This window comes from Leucoraja erinacea, chromosome 6, assembly GCF_028641065.1.
Source record: "Leucoraja erinacea ecotype New England chromosome 6, Leri_hhj_1, whole genome shotgun sequence".
NCBI lineage: Eukaryota > Metazoa > Chordata > Chondrichthyes > Rajiformes > Rajidae > Leucoraja > Leucoraja erinaceus.
Genome location: NC_073382.1, coordinates 29978002 through 29995769, shown reverse-complemented (window position 1 = coordinate 29995769; position 17768 = coordinate 29978002). Strand labels below are relative to the sequence as shown.

Here is a 17768-nt window from a genome sequence, read left to right as displayed (position 1 = left end):
TTTTTGACCTTTTGATGGAAAGAAGGTAATTGATAAGGCATTTGAAATGGTTAGGCTGAAATCATTGTCCTATGGATCTCCACCATGTGTCCATCAACAAAACCCACTGCAGTTATTTGCTTAAACTATTTAGATACCACCTACAATCACTTAAACTCAACTACCAGCACCAGGAATGTTAAAGACATCAGATGCATTGGAATAGCTTTGACTGTGATATAGTGGGTTTGGGATTCAACATCCACAATCATCTTCATTTATTGGAGATGGGACTCATGCCTATTGATTTCAGTTTTTCCTGGGCCTGCTTGGTCAAATGTTGACTTGATGTCAAAGAAAGTCACTCTCACATCACCTCCACATCCAACTTCTTGGTCCATGCTTTGAAGAAGCATGTAAAGAGATCCGGAGCTGAGTAATTGAGAACAAATCTATCACCTGCTGAGAGCATATAATTGGCAAATAAGAGACATCTGATAGTATTTTGCTGATGATTGAGAGCAAATCAATTGAGTAATTACCCAGTGGTTCTGTCATTCCTTTTATGAACAGGACACACCTGGTTAACTATCCACATTGTTGGGTAAGAGTTGTGTTGTAACTACTGAGCAGCTTGGCTAGAATCACAACTAGCTTAAGAGTGCAAATATTCAGTATCACAAATGGAACATTCACTGAATCCATTGACTGTGCAGTGAACCGCACTTTCAGTCAGTTTTCATTGACACATGGAGTTTATCAAATTAGTTGAATACTAGCTTCTGTGAAATATAAGATTTCATGTGGAAACTGAGGTGAATTGTCCACTTGGCTCTTCAGGTCAAGCCTAGCACCTACATCACCCTCCTATTTTTTTTTTTGTACTATAGTTTTGTCTTCAATACCATAATCCTAACCAAATGAATCTCCAAATTTCTGGAGCTAGGAGTCAGCACGCCCTTTAACAACGAAAGAATAGACAATAAATATACTCCAAAATAATTCTCAATATGACACACCTGTGTTTTTATGCTGTTGCTATACTCCCTATACACTCACAACTGCGCGGCCAAATTATCTCTGTCTTCAAGATGGCAGCTGTGGCAGAGAAAGGAAATGAACAATGTATGTGAGCAGCCTCGGGGCTTACAACATGTGCCCTTAGAGGCACTAGGTGGTGCTCTGGGTCAGCTGCCAAAGGTGCCCCAGGGCACAGAGGCTGACCGATGGCTGTCGGAGGGATCATGGGCCAATGTTGAGGTGTTGGAGTGGGAGAGTCAGTGCTGTGGGTTGCTGGAAGCCTTGCCGGAAGCCCTTTATATATTGCATGCAATATATTATCACAAGTAAAATTATCACTGAACTTGATGTAAAAAAAACAATTCACTGTACTTAGGCACATGTGCCAATAAAGTACCATTAAACTATTGAACCTCGGTTATTCAATAACAACGTTTTTTTTTGCAGTGAAGTTCTCTCCTGCATAGTGATTGCAGGGATGTGCAACTGGACTTGAGAAAACTGATTTCAAAGGAGAAAAGTATGTCCTCTCCACTCTCTCAGGAATTAACCTGTTGCCCAGGATCTTGAAGACCTGACGATCATGTACTGCTTCAGGTAGTTTGCCATTTGTTAAGTTGTTATACAAGTTATTGGTGAGACCACACGTGTGTGGGGTGTGTGTGGGTGGGTGTGTGGGTGGGTGTGTGTCCCCCAGCTATAGGAATTATGTCATTAAGTTGAAAAGGGTGCAGAAGAGATTCATAAGAATGCTACCAAGACTGGTGGGCATGAGTTATAGGGAGAAGCTGGAGAGGCTAGGACTCTTTTTCTTTGGAGTGCAGAAGGCTGTGAGGTGACCTTATTGAAGTATGCAAAATCAAGAGGAGCACTGATTAAATTAAGAACATGGTCTATTCCCCAGGGTAGAGGATTCAAAAACTAGAGTGCATAGCCTTAAGGTGAAATCTCAGGGTGACTTTCTAACTTGGAAGATAGCCAGAACAAATACAATTTTAACTTTCAAAATACATTTGGACAGATATATGGATAGGAAGGGTTTAGAGTGATATAGGCCAAATGCAAGGAAATGGGTATTCCCCAGAATGTTAATATGGTCAGCAGAGACAAGTTGAAGTAAAGAGTGTTTCTATATTGTGCAGCTCTATGTCTCTATAACGCTGGCACAATTAAATGCATTACAATAGTCAGAATTGTGATCTGAGTTATTTGGGTGTCAAATGTAAGGCATTTGATAAGGTTCTGCATGGCATGGGATTGCCATGCAGAAAATAGATTGCATGGGATCCACAAAGAGCTAGCCAACTGGATAGAGAATTTGTTTCAAGGAAGGTGACAGAGGATGATGATGGAAAGTTATTTTTCAAACTGGAGACATGAGACTAGTGGTGTGCCTCGGGGGTTATTGCTGGGCCCCTTGCTGTTTGTGATTTATATCAAAGGTTTGGATGAGAATGTACAAAGCATGATTAATAAGTTTGCAGATGTCATGAGAGTTGGTGGCATTTTAGGTAGTGATGATGGTTATCAAAATTTGCAGCAGGGTCTTGATCAGTTGGCCTGGTGGGCTGAGGAATGGTTAATGGATTTTAATACAGATAAGTGCGAGTGTTGGATTTTGGGAAGGCAAACCAGGACAGGACCGTCACAGTGAATGGTGGGGGTCTGAGGAGTGCTGTAGAGTAGAGTTCCTTGAAAGTGGTGTCATACTATAGATGGTTAAGAGGATTTTCAGCACATGTGTCTTTATAAGTCAGAGTATTGAATAAAAAACATTGATCAGGCCACATTTGGAATGCTGTGTTCAGTTTTGGTCACCCTGTAATAGGAAATATATTTATGTTCAAAAGCCAGCAGAGAACACTTACAACAATGTTGCCAAGAATCAAGGGCCTGAGCAATAAGAAAAGGTTGAGCTGGCTTACACTTTATTCCTTGGAATAAATGCAGGAAAATGAGGGGTGAGGACGATGATAGAGGTGTATAAGATCATGAAGGGAATTGATACGATAAATGCACAATTCCTTTCACCCAGAGTAGGGGAATCAAGAAGCAGAGGACATGGGTTTAAGGTGAAAGGGGAAAGATTTAGTAGAAACATGAGGGGTGACATTTTCACAGAAATGTTGGTGGGTATATGTAATGAGCTGCCATGGCGGCACAGTGGCACAGCGGTAGGGACTCAAATAGCAAAAGGTAGTAGACAGAATGGGAGGCAGGAAGCAGAAATGGGAAGCACTCGGACACAAGAGGAGAAAGAAAATAAAGGAAATAAACAGAGAATAAGAGACGGGGGTTTTCTTAAATGTGCATATTTTAATGCTAGGAGCATTGTAAGAAAGGTGGATGAGCTTAGAGTCTGGATAGACACCTGGAAGTATGATGTTGTGGCGATCAGTGAAACATGGTTGCAGGAGGGCTGTGATTGGAAACTAAATATTCCAGGATTTCGTTGCTTCAGGTGTGATAGAATTGGAGGGGCAAGAGGTGGAGGTGTTGCATTGCTAGTCAGGGAAGATATTACAGCAGTGCTTTGGCAGGATAGATTGGAGGGCTCATCTAGGGAGGCTATTTGGGTGGAATTGAGAAGTGGGAAAGGTGTAGCAACACTTATAGGGGTGTATTATAGACCGCCAAACGGGGAACGAGAATTGGAAGAGCAAATATGTAAGGAGATAGCAGAGATTAGTAGTAAGCACAAGGTAGTGATTGTGGGAGATTTCAACTTTCCACACATAGACTGGGAAACACATTCTGTAAATGGGCTGGATGGGTTGGAGTTTGTAAAATGTGTGCAGGATAGTTTTTTGCAGCAATACATAGAGGTACCTACTAGAGGAGGGGCAGTGCTGGACCTCCTGTTAGGAAATGAGACTGGACAGGTGGCGGAGGTATGCGTTGGGGAGCACTTCGGGTCCAGTGATCACAATACCATTAGTTTCAATATAATTATGGAGAGGGTCAGAACTGGACCTAGGGTTGAGATTTTTGATTGGAGAAAGGCTAACTTTGATGCGATGCGAGATGATTTAAAAGGAATGAACTGGGACATTGTGTTTTATGGGAAAGATGTAGAAGAGAAATGGAGGACATTTAAAGGGGAAATTTTAAGAATACAGAATCTTTATGTTCCTGTTCGGTTGAAAGGAAACAGTAAAAATTGGAAAGAGCCCTGGTTTTCAAGGGAAATTGGACATCTTGTTCGGAAAAAGAGGGAGATCTACAATAATTATAGGCCGTATGAAGTAAATGAGGTGCTTGAGGAGTATAAGGAATGTAAAAAGAATCTTAAGAAAGAAATTAGAAAAGCTAAAAGAAGATATGAGGTTGCTTTGGCAAGTAAGGTGAAAATCAATCCAAAGGGTTTCTACAGCTATATTAATAGCAAAAGGATAAGGAGGGATAAAATTGGTCCATTGGAGAGACAGAGTGGACAGCTATCTGCAGAGCCAAAAGAGATGGGGGAGATATTGAACAATTTTTTTTCTTCAGTATTCACCAAGGAGAAGGATATTGAATTATGTGAGGTAAGGGAAACTAGTAGAGCAGCTATGGATACTATGAGGTTCAAAGTAAAAGAAGTACTGACACTTTTGAAAAATATAAAAGTGGGTAAGTCTCCAGGTCCTGACAGGATATTCCCTAGGACATTGAGGGAAGTTAGTGTAGAAATAGCCGGGGCTATGACAGAAATATTTCAAACGTCATTAGAAACGGGAATAGTCCCCAAGGATTGGCGTACTGCGCATGTTGTTCCATTGTTTAAAAAGGGTTCCAAGAGTAAACCTAGCAATTATAGACCTGTTAGTTTGACTTCAGTGGTGGGCAAATTAATGGAAAAGATACTTAGAGATAATATATATAAGCATCTAGATAAACAGGGTCTGATTAGGAACAGTCAACATGGATTTGTGCCTGGAAGGTCATGTTTGACTAATCTTCTTGAATTTTTTGAAGAGGTTACTAGGGAAATTGACGAGGGTAAAGCAGTGGATGTTGTCTATATGGACCTTAGTAAGGCCTTTGACAAGGTTCCTCATGGAAGGTTGGTTAAGAAGGTTCAACTGTTGGGTATAAATGCAGGAATAGCAAGATGGATTCAACAGTGGCTGAATGGGAGAAGCCAGAGGGTAATGGTGGATGGCTGTTTATCGGGTTGGAGGCGGGTGACTAGTGGGGTGCCTCAGGGATCTGTGTTGGGTCCTTTGTTGTTTGTCATGTAGATCAATGATCTGGATGAAGGTGTGGTAAATTGGATTAGTAAGTATGCAGATGATACCAAGATAGGGGGTGTTGTGGGTAATGAACAGGATTTCCAAAGTCTACAGAGTGATTTAGGCCATTTGGAAAAATGGGCTGAAAGATGGCAGATGGAGTTTAATGCTGATAAATCTGAGGTGCTACACCTTGGCAGGACAAATCAAAATAGGACGTACATGGTAAATGATAGGGAATTGAAGAATACAGTTGAACAGAGGGATCTGGGAATAACCGTGCATAGTTCCTTGAAGGTGGAATCTCATATAGATAGGGTGGTAAAGAAAGCTTTTGGTATGCTATCCTTTATAAATCAGAGCATTGAGTATAGAAGCTGGGATGTAATGTTAAAATTGTACAAGGCATTGGTGAGACCAAATCTGGAATATGGTGTACAATTTTGGTCGCCCAAATTTATCGGAAGGATGTCAACAAAATAGAGAGAGTACAGAGGAGATTTACTAGAATATTGCCTGGGTTTCAACAACTAAGTTACAGAGATAGGTTGAATAAGTTAGGTCTTTATTCTCTGGAGCGCAGAAGGTTAAGGGGGGACTTGATAGAGGTCTTTAAAATGATGAGAGGGATAGACAGAGTTGATGTGGACAAGCTTTTCCCTTTGAGAATAGGGAAGATTCAAACAAGAGGATATTGCTTCAGAATTAAGGGACAGAAGTTTAGGGGTAATATGAGGGGAACTTCTTTACGCAGAGAGTGGTGGCGGTGTGGAATGAGCTCCCAGTGGAAGTGGTGGAGGCAGGTTCATTGGTATCATTTAAAAATAAATTGGATAGGCATATGGATGAGAAGGAATGGAGGGTTATGGTACGAGTGCAGGCAGGTGGGACTAAGGGGAAAAAAATTTGTTCGGCATGGACTTGTAGGGCCGAGATGGCCTGTTTCCGTGCTGTAATTGTTATATGTTATATGTTATATGTTATATGGTAGAGTTGCTGCCTTACAGCGCCAGAGACCCGTGTTTGATCCTGACTATGGGTGCTGTCTGTATGGAATTTGTACATTCTCCCTGTGACCACGTGAGTTTTCTCCGAGATCTTTGGTTTCCTCCCATACTCCAAAGACGTACAGGTTAGGTTCATTGGCTTGGTATGTGATAATTGTCCCTAGTGTGTGTAGGATAGTTAATGTATGGTGATGTTTGGTCTGTGCGGACTCAGTGGGCTGAAGGGCCTTTTTCCATACCGTATCTCTAAACTAAACTAAACATAAGCAGTAGTTGAATTAGGTATTATCACAACATTTAAAATACATTTGGACAGGTACATAGATAGGAAAGGTTTAGAAGGATATGGGCCAAACACATGCAGGTGGGACTAATTTAGATGGGGCATGTTTGGCCGAATCTCCTGAATCCATGCAGTATGACTATGTTTAGGGATTAGACTATGAAAGGATGATTGAAAAGGAAGAATAAAGAAGTGTAATTTTTCACAAAAATTAAATGCATTGCTAAGTTTTTTTACTTTACTTGAATCGCTTGTTATCAATTTCTCATCATGTTTATATTTCAATGTAAATTAGCATGTGGCCCAGGAGCGGTTGGAGCAGGAGGAGCATGTGTTTTTTCTACGGTGTAGACCAGCATCTGCAGTTCCTTCCTACACAATAAACAGGAAATTCATGTCGCTTTGTAAAGTGGGTGATGCTTTGCCCATTCTGAGCTATTTGTGACCATTAACCAACAACACAACATGATATGCATAGTATTAAATATACAACAGTACAATATAGCAATGGGCTCTTTGGCCCACAGTGGTTGTGCCGAACATAATTTGAAGTTAAACTGCTATCATCTGCCTATACATTATCTATATTCCTCTCTTGAATGTTCATGTGCCCATCTAAAAGGCTTTTTGTAAGGTAATTTTAAACATGTACTTTTTAACTGCCCTATGAAATGGCCCACTAAACTGTGAGATTCAAAAATCACAAATGCTCTTGAGACAAATTCAGACAAAAAATTTATTAATTTCATATTCTGCAGAATAGGTGCCTCTCCTCTGATGTCCACTGGAGGCACAAAGAAGATGGAGATGCTTTCTATCTTTATACAGTTCATTTCATTATTATCACATTCTCATCCCTCCCCATTGAGCTTCTTCCAATCATAACATAAAGCCCTGTTTCCCACGAGAACGTCTCGGAACGCCCACCTAACGTCAAAGACACCTCCCATATCATGCATCGCATGTGCATTTAAATTAGGCATCTTGTCATAGTGGGTGTGCGTACATATTCATGTAATCTCATCAAGCATGCGTAGTTGAGCGTGACTTCGTGTCTCTTTCCCCTTCGTTCTAATTTCTTTACTATCTCCTGCTGAAGTCTTTCTCTGTTACTTTTTATCTAGAATTTCTCTCTGTTCTTATATCGTTACTTTCTAATCTACTAGCAGTCTGGTTTCTGCCTTATTTCTTTCTAAGTTATTTTTCTATCCCTAGTCTAAATCAACTATGCCTGTTAACTCTTTCCTCACAACCATTCAGATTGGGGCAATGTGGGACAGATAATTAATAAATTCACAAAGAAATTCAGATTCTTAGGTATCCAAACAGCAAGCGATTGGAAAATCTCAGTGGGTCAGGCAGCATTTTTTGGAGGAATTTTTTAGGCAACATTTCGGCTTGAGACCCTCTTCAGTCAATTAATGCTAGCTTTAAGAGCCACACCCACATCCCATGAATTAATTAAAAGTGAACAGAAAAATAAGGAAAATAATTGGATAAATATTTTAAAGGAGAAAAGCTATGCAATCATTTGCATTGCCTGTTCCGTTCTGACTCACTCCATGGTTTTATGATATGCGCGTATCTGATCAAAGACTGCCAACAGTGCATGAATTACCGAGGAATTATTATCTTATGGCTGAATTATGGTTATTAGCACACTTCTTCTGTGCTAACACTGATTGTCAGTTTATATTTCTTTTTTATGATTGTTTAACTTGGTTATTTATTCTCATAAAGTGTTCCCTCATCTTGGTGACATTTTGCTTGTTCCTCCTGGGTCATTGAACACGAAGAGAAGAAATAAAAAACAAATACATAAATGCCAACAAAACAAAGCCAAAAAATTCAGGTTTAAAAGCTTGTTGCGTTTGTTTCAGTATGATAACTGTTGAATATAAAATATAACCTGGAAACCAGGGAACACTTTGATATAATATCAAGGGGGGGGGCTAGTGTGTGTGCGGTGGTTAGTGTGTGTGATGCCACAGGCCACACCCCCCCCTAATAGATGTCATCCTATATTTCACGTTATTGATGATTCAAGATTAAAAAAAGGCATAAAACGTTTCCCACGTACAGCCTTTTTCAAAGCTGCTGAGTGCCACAATTACATCACAATGGGACATTGCCAATGGTAACCACAGCTTCTCACAGACAACCTTTTTTCCAGGAGCTTCAATGATAGATAGATAAGAAAAATAAATACTTTATTAATCCCCTTTTCAGGGAAATTCAGATGTCCTCGCAGCACACTAATACAAATAGAACGTAACATTAAAGAAGAAATTTAACATATAAACATAAACACATCCCCCCCACAATGGTTCCCACTGTGGGGGAAGGCACAAGTCCAGTCCCCATCCCCTTCTCAACCCATGGTTGGGCCTATTGAGGCCTCTGCAGTGATGCCACAATGCCCTCTCAGTGCACCAATCACAATGGGCTCTCAAGCTGCCGAGTGCCACACCCCCCCCCCCCCCCCCCCCCCCCTGGCACCCCCCCCCTCCCCCCCCCCCCCCCCACCGGGTTTCCCCCCCAACCCCCCCCCCCCCCCCCCCCCCCCCGGGTTATTCACACCCCCCCCCCCCTACCCCGCTCCCTCAATTAGGCAGCCAACATCATCCATAACATACTGGCCACAAACTCATGTCACCATTGCCATCGGGAAGAAGGTACCAGAGCTTGAAAACTGTAATGTCCAGGTTCAGGAACAGTTTCTTCCCTACAGCCAAGCAACCAAGAATGTCATTGTCCCATCTTGGACATATGACAATAAAACACTCTTGACACTTAAAACAATCCCGCCTGGGAGATGCATGATAAAAATTTCAATATAAAAACAAAACCACCTTTTAATACACAAGCTTCCAGTGACGGCACTATGCCCTCCTCCCAACGGTACAGTGAAACAGAATATTCCACCACCTTCCAATAAATTCCAGGGTTGGCCTCATTTAAAAAACAGCTTAATCAGCTCACCAACGCACACCGTTGGGGGAGCAGACCCAATGGGTCTGCACTTGGTCTAGTATACACTAAAAGCTGGAATAACTCAGGTGAGGCAGCATCTCTGGAGAAAAGGAATAGGTGATGTTTTGGATCAAGACCTTTCTTCAGACCATCTGAAGAAGGGTCTTGACCCGTAACGTCGCCTATTCCTTTTTTCCAGAGATTCTGGCTTACCCGCTGAGTTACTCCACTTTTTGTGTATATGAATGAATGAATACGTTTATTGTCATTGCACAATACTATGCAACAAAATTCCATTGCACCTCCTCCGGTTAAAAAATACAAACACGACAACCATTGACACATATGCACACTTATTAGTAAAAATAATAAATAAGTATTCAAAAATAATTTTAAAAGAATGTTGCATTTCTTGAAATTACATTTTGCTTCCCCAGTGTTCTCTGTTGGAAATAAGTTATTTTATCGCACATGGGTAGAAACTATTTTTTAGTCTACCGGTGCGAGCCTTCAGAGACCTGAATCGCCTCCCAGAGGGTAGCAGAGTGAAAAGGTGGTTGGCAGAGTGGGATGTGTCCTGCTTGATGTTTGTGGCCCGGCGCAAGCATCGGGCCCTATATATATCATCCAAGGATGGCAGTTGAGATATCTTCAGATTAATTGTGAAGATGGGTCTACAAAACCTAAACTGGAAAGCATATGAATGTAAAAAAATCAAAACGTATGGTCGGAACAAATGAAAGAAGGAGACAAAGAAATAAAATTCCAATTGAACAAAGCACTTCATATCTATAGGAGTAATAAGTATAATTAATCTTCAGCATATAATTATGGCAATGTTGCCCATAAACTGGCAATGCGGCAGATGGAATTATGTAACAGAATTCAATTGTTAAGTTTGTAACAAACTACTTCTGCAACTGGACCTAAATGAAATAGAGAAGCTGACATGAGATAGATCAAGATGATAGAACTACATGTGAAAGAGCTGACTAACCAAAACAAAAGAAACTGTGGCAGGACCAACTGATAGTACCAATTGACAAAACAACAAACCTAGTTTACTGAATTAGGAGAGGAGCAATCTAATCATTGCAAACTTTGTGACCTCACAGTTGCAATTTAAATTGAAACCTGATGAGTTTTACTTTGAAAATGCAAATATAGTGTATTTTCTATTTGCACAGATTTTCCACAAAACATAAAATGACCATGTTGGTAGTAATATTTGCTGGGACATTTTACAACACCATTATTTACTCAGCATTGCCCTTCACTGTGATTGACATTGGACAGGATGTACTGGATAAATAAAATAATAGATCATTATGAATGCCTTCTTACAAAATACTGCTTGATTAAAAATGTTGATAGCTTTAGGATTTTGGATAAGGTACATTGAAAACAAAGGATCATCACACGAAAGGCAATATGCACCATTCTGTAGTTCCTCTTGCTGTTCAGCTGGACATATTAATTGGATGTAAAATTGGGAAGAAAGTAGGAGTTAGAGGGTACCAACTCACAAGCTCTTACGGTGTGGGAAGAAAGTGTACCTGGGGAAGGCAACATAGACAGCATTGGATATCAGAATCGAGCCTGGGTCTCTAGGGCTGAGGAAGTAGATCTAAAAGCTGCATCATCGTGTTATCCCCAAGGTGGCAGAGTTTATTAACTCCATCATGAATAGAGCCAATATCTTTCTTTTTTTTGTATTCATTCAAGGGATGTAAGATTTGCAGACTGAGCCAACATTTCAATCCTCACCCTTAGCTGCTCATTGCTGTACTCTTTGAGGAGTGAGTATACCCAATGTGCTGTTGGTGGTGGGGGGGGGGGGGGGTGGGGGGGGGGGGGGGGGGGGGGGGTGGGGAATTCCTGGATTTTGACCCTGTGACAATGAATGAACAGCGATAGATCTCCAATTCAGAATGGTGTGTGATTTGAAGGGTAACCTCATGTAATGGTGTTCCCATGCTTTTGCTGCCTTTGTCCTTTTGTCCAGGGTGGCCATGGTGCTGTTGAAGAAGTCCTCATGAGTTTATGCAGTGCATTCTGTAGATGGTAGCATTGCTGCTCCTGTATGTCAGTGGAGAAGTGAATGAACGGTTGTGGTTGAGGCCTTATAAAGTGAGCTGCTACATCGTATGTGGTTTAGTTTATTTTAGTATATTATTGCCACATGTACTGAGGTACAATTAAAAGATTTTGATTGAATGCTATCCAGTCAAAGAAGAGACAATACATGATTCCAATCAAGCCATCTACAGCAAAGATCTTAGAGCAGAGCAAGATGGGCTACTCCTGCGAAATACAATGGGCTGACGTGTAGTACGCTATGGAGGGGATCCTGGGCATTTTTCCCCGCCCATTTTAGTAACCGGAGCCTACCTGACCCGACTCGCAGTGTAATCAATGTTGCGGGGCAATAGTTTGTGTGTGTGATTATAGGGTTAGATTCATAATTCTGTCAGTTCATACTTCTTGTCAAGAATAAAATTTGATTCTGGTAATTGTCTTTTTTAATGTTTTTTAAATCATTTCTTTTTAAATGGCTCACAAGCAGTGTTTGAGTTGATTTTGTAGTAACCGGAACCAACCCGACTTGCAGGGTAATTGACATTGCGGGGGAAGTTTTTGTGCATGATATAGGGTTAGATTCATGATTCTGTTAGTTCATAATTCTGTTAATTCTTGTTAAGAATAAAATGTTTATAAACACACATACATGAATGTGATATAAATGTATATAATCATATAACACACACAATTCTATTTCTTCTGATCCAATGATGAACTTTATTTCAGACTAGACAAGGGACATTAAATAAGAAACATTGTAAACCTCCCCGCAACTTCACAAACACTAGGCCTTATCCCCCCCCCCCCCCCCCCCCCCCCCCCCCCCCCCCCCCCCCCCCCCCCCCCACCGGCCACTACCTCGCCTGCCCCCCCGCTACAATGTCTTCCCCCCTCCTATGCCCCTCTCCCCGCTGCCCTGGGCCGCGCACTCCCTCTCCCCGGGCCGCGCACTCCCCTCTCCCCGCTGCCCCGGGCCGCACACTCCCTCTCCCTCTCCCCGGGCACACACACACTCCCTCTCCCTCTCCCTCTCCGCGGGCCGCACACTTCCTCTCCCTCTCCCTGGGCCCCACACTCCCTCTCCCCGGGCCCTACACTCCCTCTCCCCGGGCCCCACACTCCCTCTCCCTCTCCCCGGGCCGCACACTCCCTCTCCCACTCTCCCCGGGCCCCACACTCCCTCTCCCCGCTGCGGAAACAAAGATCCGATCTTTGGCCGGAAACAAGATAGCGGAGCAAGATGGCGGAACAATATGGCGGAGACTGGTTGCTAAAATGAGTCCTATAATCAACCATGAATCCGCCCATGAGCATACTACACGTTTGCGTGAGAGAAACCCATCTTGTTCTGCTATAAGATCTTTGATCTACAGTGCACAGATAATGGATAAATAGTATAACATCTAATGCAAGATAAAGTATGATAAAGACCGATTAAAGATAGTTGAAAGGTCTCCAATGTAGCAATGTTACAAAATTTTGAGATTTAAAAAATCAAGTCTGCAATTTATCCCATCAGATAAAGCATAACAATAAGTTTAATTTGACACCAAATTCACTTTCATATCTCAAGTATTAAAAAAGTTATGACCATTTTCATACTCGGAAATTAGTATCTTGTTCCCTATTGATTTTCAATGGACATTACAAAAAAAGCTGTGATCTTGGATAATCAAAAGCCCATTTCTTAAGGAAAGATTAACATTTTTAAATAGCCTAAGTGTCCAAAGATTATTCACAAATAATTCACAATATAACATGATTTTTATATCTAATTTACATTAATTTATAGGCCAAATGGAAGGAATTTAGTGTTCAATTGCTGTAAATAAATGTCCATTTAAATCGGCTTTCTAGTGGGTTCATGTGGAACGCGCTGGTTTAGAACGTTGACATAGCGCTGGATTAGTGCCCTCAAATGCCGAGAAAAATACTGCGGGATATAAAAAGCACAAAATGAGCTACTCGCTATAGATAACTTGATATATAAGGTTATATATATGCCCCATTTAATGTAAAAATAAGGTACATACCTTTAATTGTTTGCTCTATAAAACCCTGGGGCTGCGAGAGGTCGCGGAATGAAACAGTAATTTTAAAACTATTAGAACTATATTATCGAGGCCTATAAAACTAATAATACCTTTTGCGACCGGGTCTTGCAGCGATTTTTCGTTAATGATTTACTAGGCTGAACATGTGCGATTAGTACAGCCTAGTAAAAATCGCGTTTTAAACCCGCCCCCTCCAAACAGCGCCAAAATCGCGGCCATGGCTGAGGGCAGATTCCCAATGACGATTCAGGTAGGTTTTGTAACATACCTATCCAATGAGGTTGATGGGAAGTCAGGACCACATTCTAGCTAAGGACCATTCAGTTGCCTGATAACAGCTGGAAAAAAATGTGGCTGTGCCTGAATCTGGAGGTATGCATTGTCAAACTTGTGTACCTCTTGCCGGATGGGAGAGGGGAGAAGGGGGAATGAATGGGGTGTGACTGGTCCTTGATTATGCTGGTGCCCTTACCTAGGCAGCCTGAGGTGTAGATGGAGTTAATGGAATGGTGAATGGATAGTGTGATTGTCTGGGCTACAACCACAAATCTCTGCAATTTCTTGTGGTCTTCCATGGAGCTGATATGATGCTTTCTACGGTGCATTTCTTGAAATTGGTGAGAATTGTTGGGGATATGCCAAACCCCTGAAGCCTTCTAAGGAAGTAGAGGCATTGGTGTGCTTTTTTGACCATACCTTTGATGTGGCTGGTACAGGACAAATTGTTGGTGATATTTATTCCTAGGAAATTGAAGCTTTCAACCATCTCTAATTTGCTGCCATCAATGTATACAGTATTAATGTGTACACAGCATTGCGTCCATAAGTCGATCACAATTGCCTGGATTAGAGGGTTTCAGCTACAAGGAGAGGCTGAATGGAGTTGGATTGTTTTCTCTGGAGCATCGGAGGTTGAGGGGACGCTTGTTAGAATATATATAAAATTATGAGAGGCATAGATTTGGTAGACAGTCAAAACCTTTTTCCCAGGGTGTACATGTCCTATACTAGAGGGCATGGCTACATGGTGAGAGGGGGAAAGTTTAATGGAGATGTGCAGGGCAAGTTTTTTGCATCGAGGGTGGTGGGTGTCTGGAACAAATTGCCAGGGGTGGTGATAAAGGCAGATACAATAGTGGTATTTACAAAGCTTTTAGATGGGCGCATGAAAGTGCAGGGAAAAGAGGGATATGGATTACATGCAGTCAGCTGAGAGTTCAGCTAGTCATTATGTTCAGCACACACATTATGGGCTGAAAGGATATTTCCTATCCTGTAGTGTTCTATTGGCCTGGAAGAAGTCCTGATGTAGCTTTGCCTGCTTGATTCCTCATTCTGAGGTGTACAAGGTGGTGCTTCTGGTATGGTCTTCTGCATTCTTTATTAAGCAAGGGTTGATCCCCTGGTTAAATGGTGATGAGGGACAGGGAGATACGCCTGGCCACAAACTTGCAGATAATATTTGATTACAATTCTGTTGCTGCTGATGGGCCACAATTTCTCATGGATGCTCGGTCTTGAGCTATTAGTTGTTCTGATGTTCTTCCCATTTAGCATGGCAGTAATTTAATATAAGGATGGAGTTTTGTCTCGACAGGACCATGTAGTGGTAACTCCCATCGATACTGTCGTGGTCAGATGTATCCAAATCTGAGGAAGGACATTATTGCCATAGAGGGAGTGCAGAGACGGTTCACCAGACTGATTCCTGGGATGGCAGGACTGTCTTATGAAGAAAGACTGGATAGACTTGGTTTATACTCTCTAGAATTTAGGAGATTGAGAGGGGATCTTATAGAAACTTACAAAATTCTTAAGGGGTTGGACAGGTTAGATGCAGGAAGATTGTTCCCGATGTTAGGGAAGTCCAGGACAAGGGGTCACAGCTTAAGGATAAGGGGGAAATCCTTTAAAACCAAGATGATAAGAACTTTTTTCACACAGAGAGTGGTGAATCTCTGGAAGTCTCTATCACAGAGGGTAGTTGAGGCCAGTTCATTGGCTGTATTTAAGAGGGAGTTAGGTGTGGCCCTTGTGGCTAAGGGAATCAGGGGGTATGGAGAGAAGGCAGGTACGGGATGCTGAGTTGGATGATCAGCCATGATCATATTGAATGGCGGTGCAGGCTCGAAGGGCCGAATGGTCTACTCCTGCACCTAATTTCTATGTTTCTATCTGTGGCAAATAGATCGTTGGAATGAGATTAAGAAGATTTTGCCCTTTTGTTGGGTTCCTCATTTATCTCTCTTTCTCTCCTTTACTCTCTCCCTTTTTCTTGCTCACTCTCTTTTTCTCTTTCTCTTTCTTACTCAGTGTCTCACTTTTTTCTTTGAAATCTTTTAGGCGGCCATAACTTTCCACTAAATATTATTGATGTTGTTAACTCTATTTTGATTGCCCTGGCTGGGGTGTTAAGTGAATGCAGATTACATTTGTGGATAAAATGTTATCTATCCTGATGCATTGTTGGAAGAATCATTGAGGATAATAACAATCTAATGTCCATTATCTGATTAAAATTATATTAAAAATAAATGCAATTTTTTGCTTAGTTTGTAACTATGCACCTTTTCAGATTCATTTAAATTACACTGATTATCCTTTTAATGGGTCGTGAATGTTTCTATAATCACCAGGAGCTTTTCTTTTCTCTGTGAGATTTGTAGGTTAAGATTGGAAAATAGTTTTAAAAAAAGCTAATTTCACATGAAAAGAGACCTTTATGTTATATTTAGTTCCATCGATTAATACTTATGTTAAAATCTTAGAAACATTAGACTGTAAAAACATCTGAGCAGAAGTTAGTTGCGAGAATTAAAGGTTATTTACAGGCTGATAATATTAAAAAATAACTTACTGTTCAAAATTGAAGACTTATTCCTCCTTTATTGGTTTACTGACGCAGATAACCTATGTTATCTATCTAATTTTAGGGATAAAAGATAGTAGAATAGAGGAAAAATATTCAATAATATCTTGACAGCTGTAAGACTACAAGGGAAGGAATACAGCTGAATTAGGATGCATGCGGCTAAATTTCTAGCCATAAAAAAGAAAGAAAAATCACAGCAAAAGAAGATCCAACTCAATTGGATTAGCATGCTTCTCCTCTGCAGCATAGCTTTAGGCTATCACTAGACTAAGTGGGACCGGTTGGGTCTCTGTCACACAGGAGGCTTGGTACCCCAACGTAATATTCCACCACTCACCCATAGTCCCCAACTGCACAGGCGCAGCTCATTTCCCCTCATCCCTAGCACTCTCTCCACCTCCCCCACCCTCCCTATTTTTCCCCCCTCCTCCTCACCTCCCCAATCCATCCATCACCTCTCTCTTCCTCTCCTTTCCCCTACCCAGCCACTCCCTCCCTCCCTCCAAAACTCCTCTCCCCTCTCTACCCCCCTCTAGCCCTCTAGCCCCCATCTCTGCCGCTCCTCAACCCCCATCCTCCCCTCTATCGCTCCTCACCACCCCCGATGCCCTCCGCTCCCTCTATTCCGCACTCCCTACCTCCCCCACTTCCCCCCCTCTCTATTCCCCCTCCTACCCCATTCTTCCTCTTCACGTTTGCCCTCTTCTGTTCCCTCTCCTCCTCCCTTCCCCAAATCCATCCCTCCCTCTCCTTTCCCTAGCCTTAGTCACTCCCTCCATTCTTCTTCTCCCCTCCTTACTCCCTTCCTCTCCCTCTATCCCCTCATCTACCCCACTCTCTCTCCCCAGGATCTCGAGGTTGCCGCTCCTCTACCTTCTTGTGTGCCCCGGAGGAGCATCAGCCGTCGGCACTCTCAGAGCCGGGGGGGGGGGGGGGGGGGGGGGGGGGGTGTGGGGGCTCGGAGAAAAGATGGGGGAAGAGTCATATAAACATAGAAAAATAGAAAATACATGCAGGAGTAGGCTATTCAGCCCTTCGAGCCTGCACCACCATTCAATATGATCATGGTTGATCATCCAACTCAGTATCCCGTACCTGCCTACTCTCCATACCCCCTGATCCCTCTAGCCACAAGGGTCACATTTAACTCCCTCAAATATAGCCAATGAACTGCCCTCAACTACCTTCTGTGGCAGAGAGCTCCAGAGATTCACCACTCTCTGTGTGAAAAATGTTTTTCTCATCTCGGTTCTAAAGGATTTCACCTCTATTGTTAAGCTGTGA

At 42.0% G+C, this 17768-nt stretch overlaps 1 long non-coding RNA gene across 1 annotated transcript in view; it reads left to right on the top strand.

The window, feature by feature from the left end:
• LOC129697987 (uncharacterized) overlaps positions 1-17768 on the top strand; it is a 38318-nt gene that overhangs the window by 12913 nt on the left and 7637 nt on the right. The window contains exon 2 of the long non-coding RNA XR_008723601.1: positions 1447-1596. This is a non-coding gene — a long non-coding RNA (uncharacterized LOC129697987). The remainder of the gene's footprint in view (positions 1-1446; positions 1597-17768) is intronic.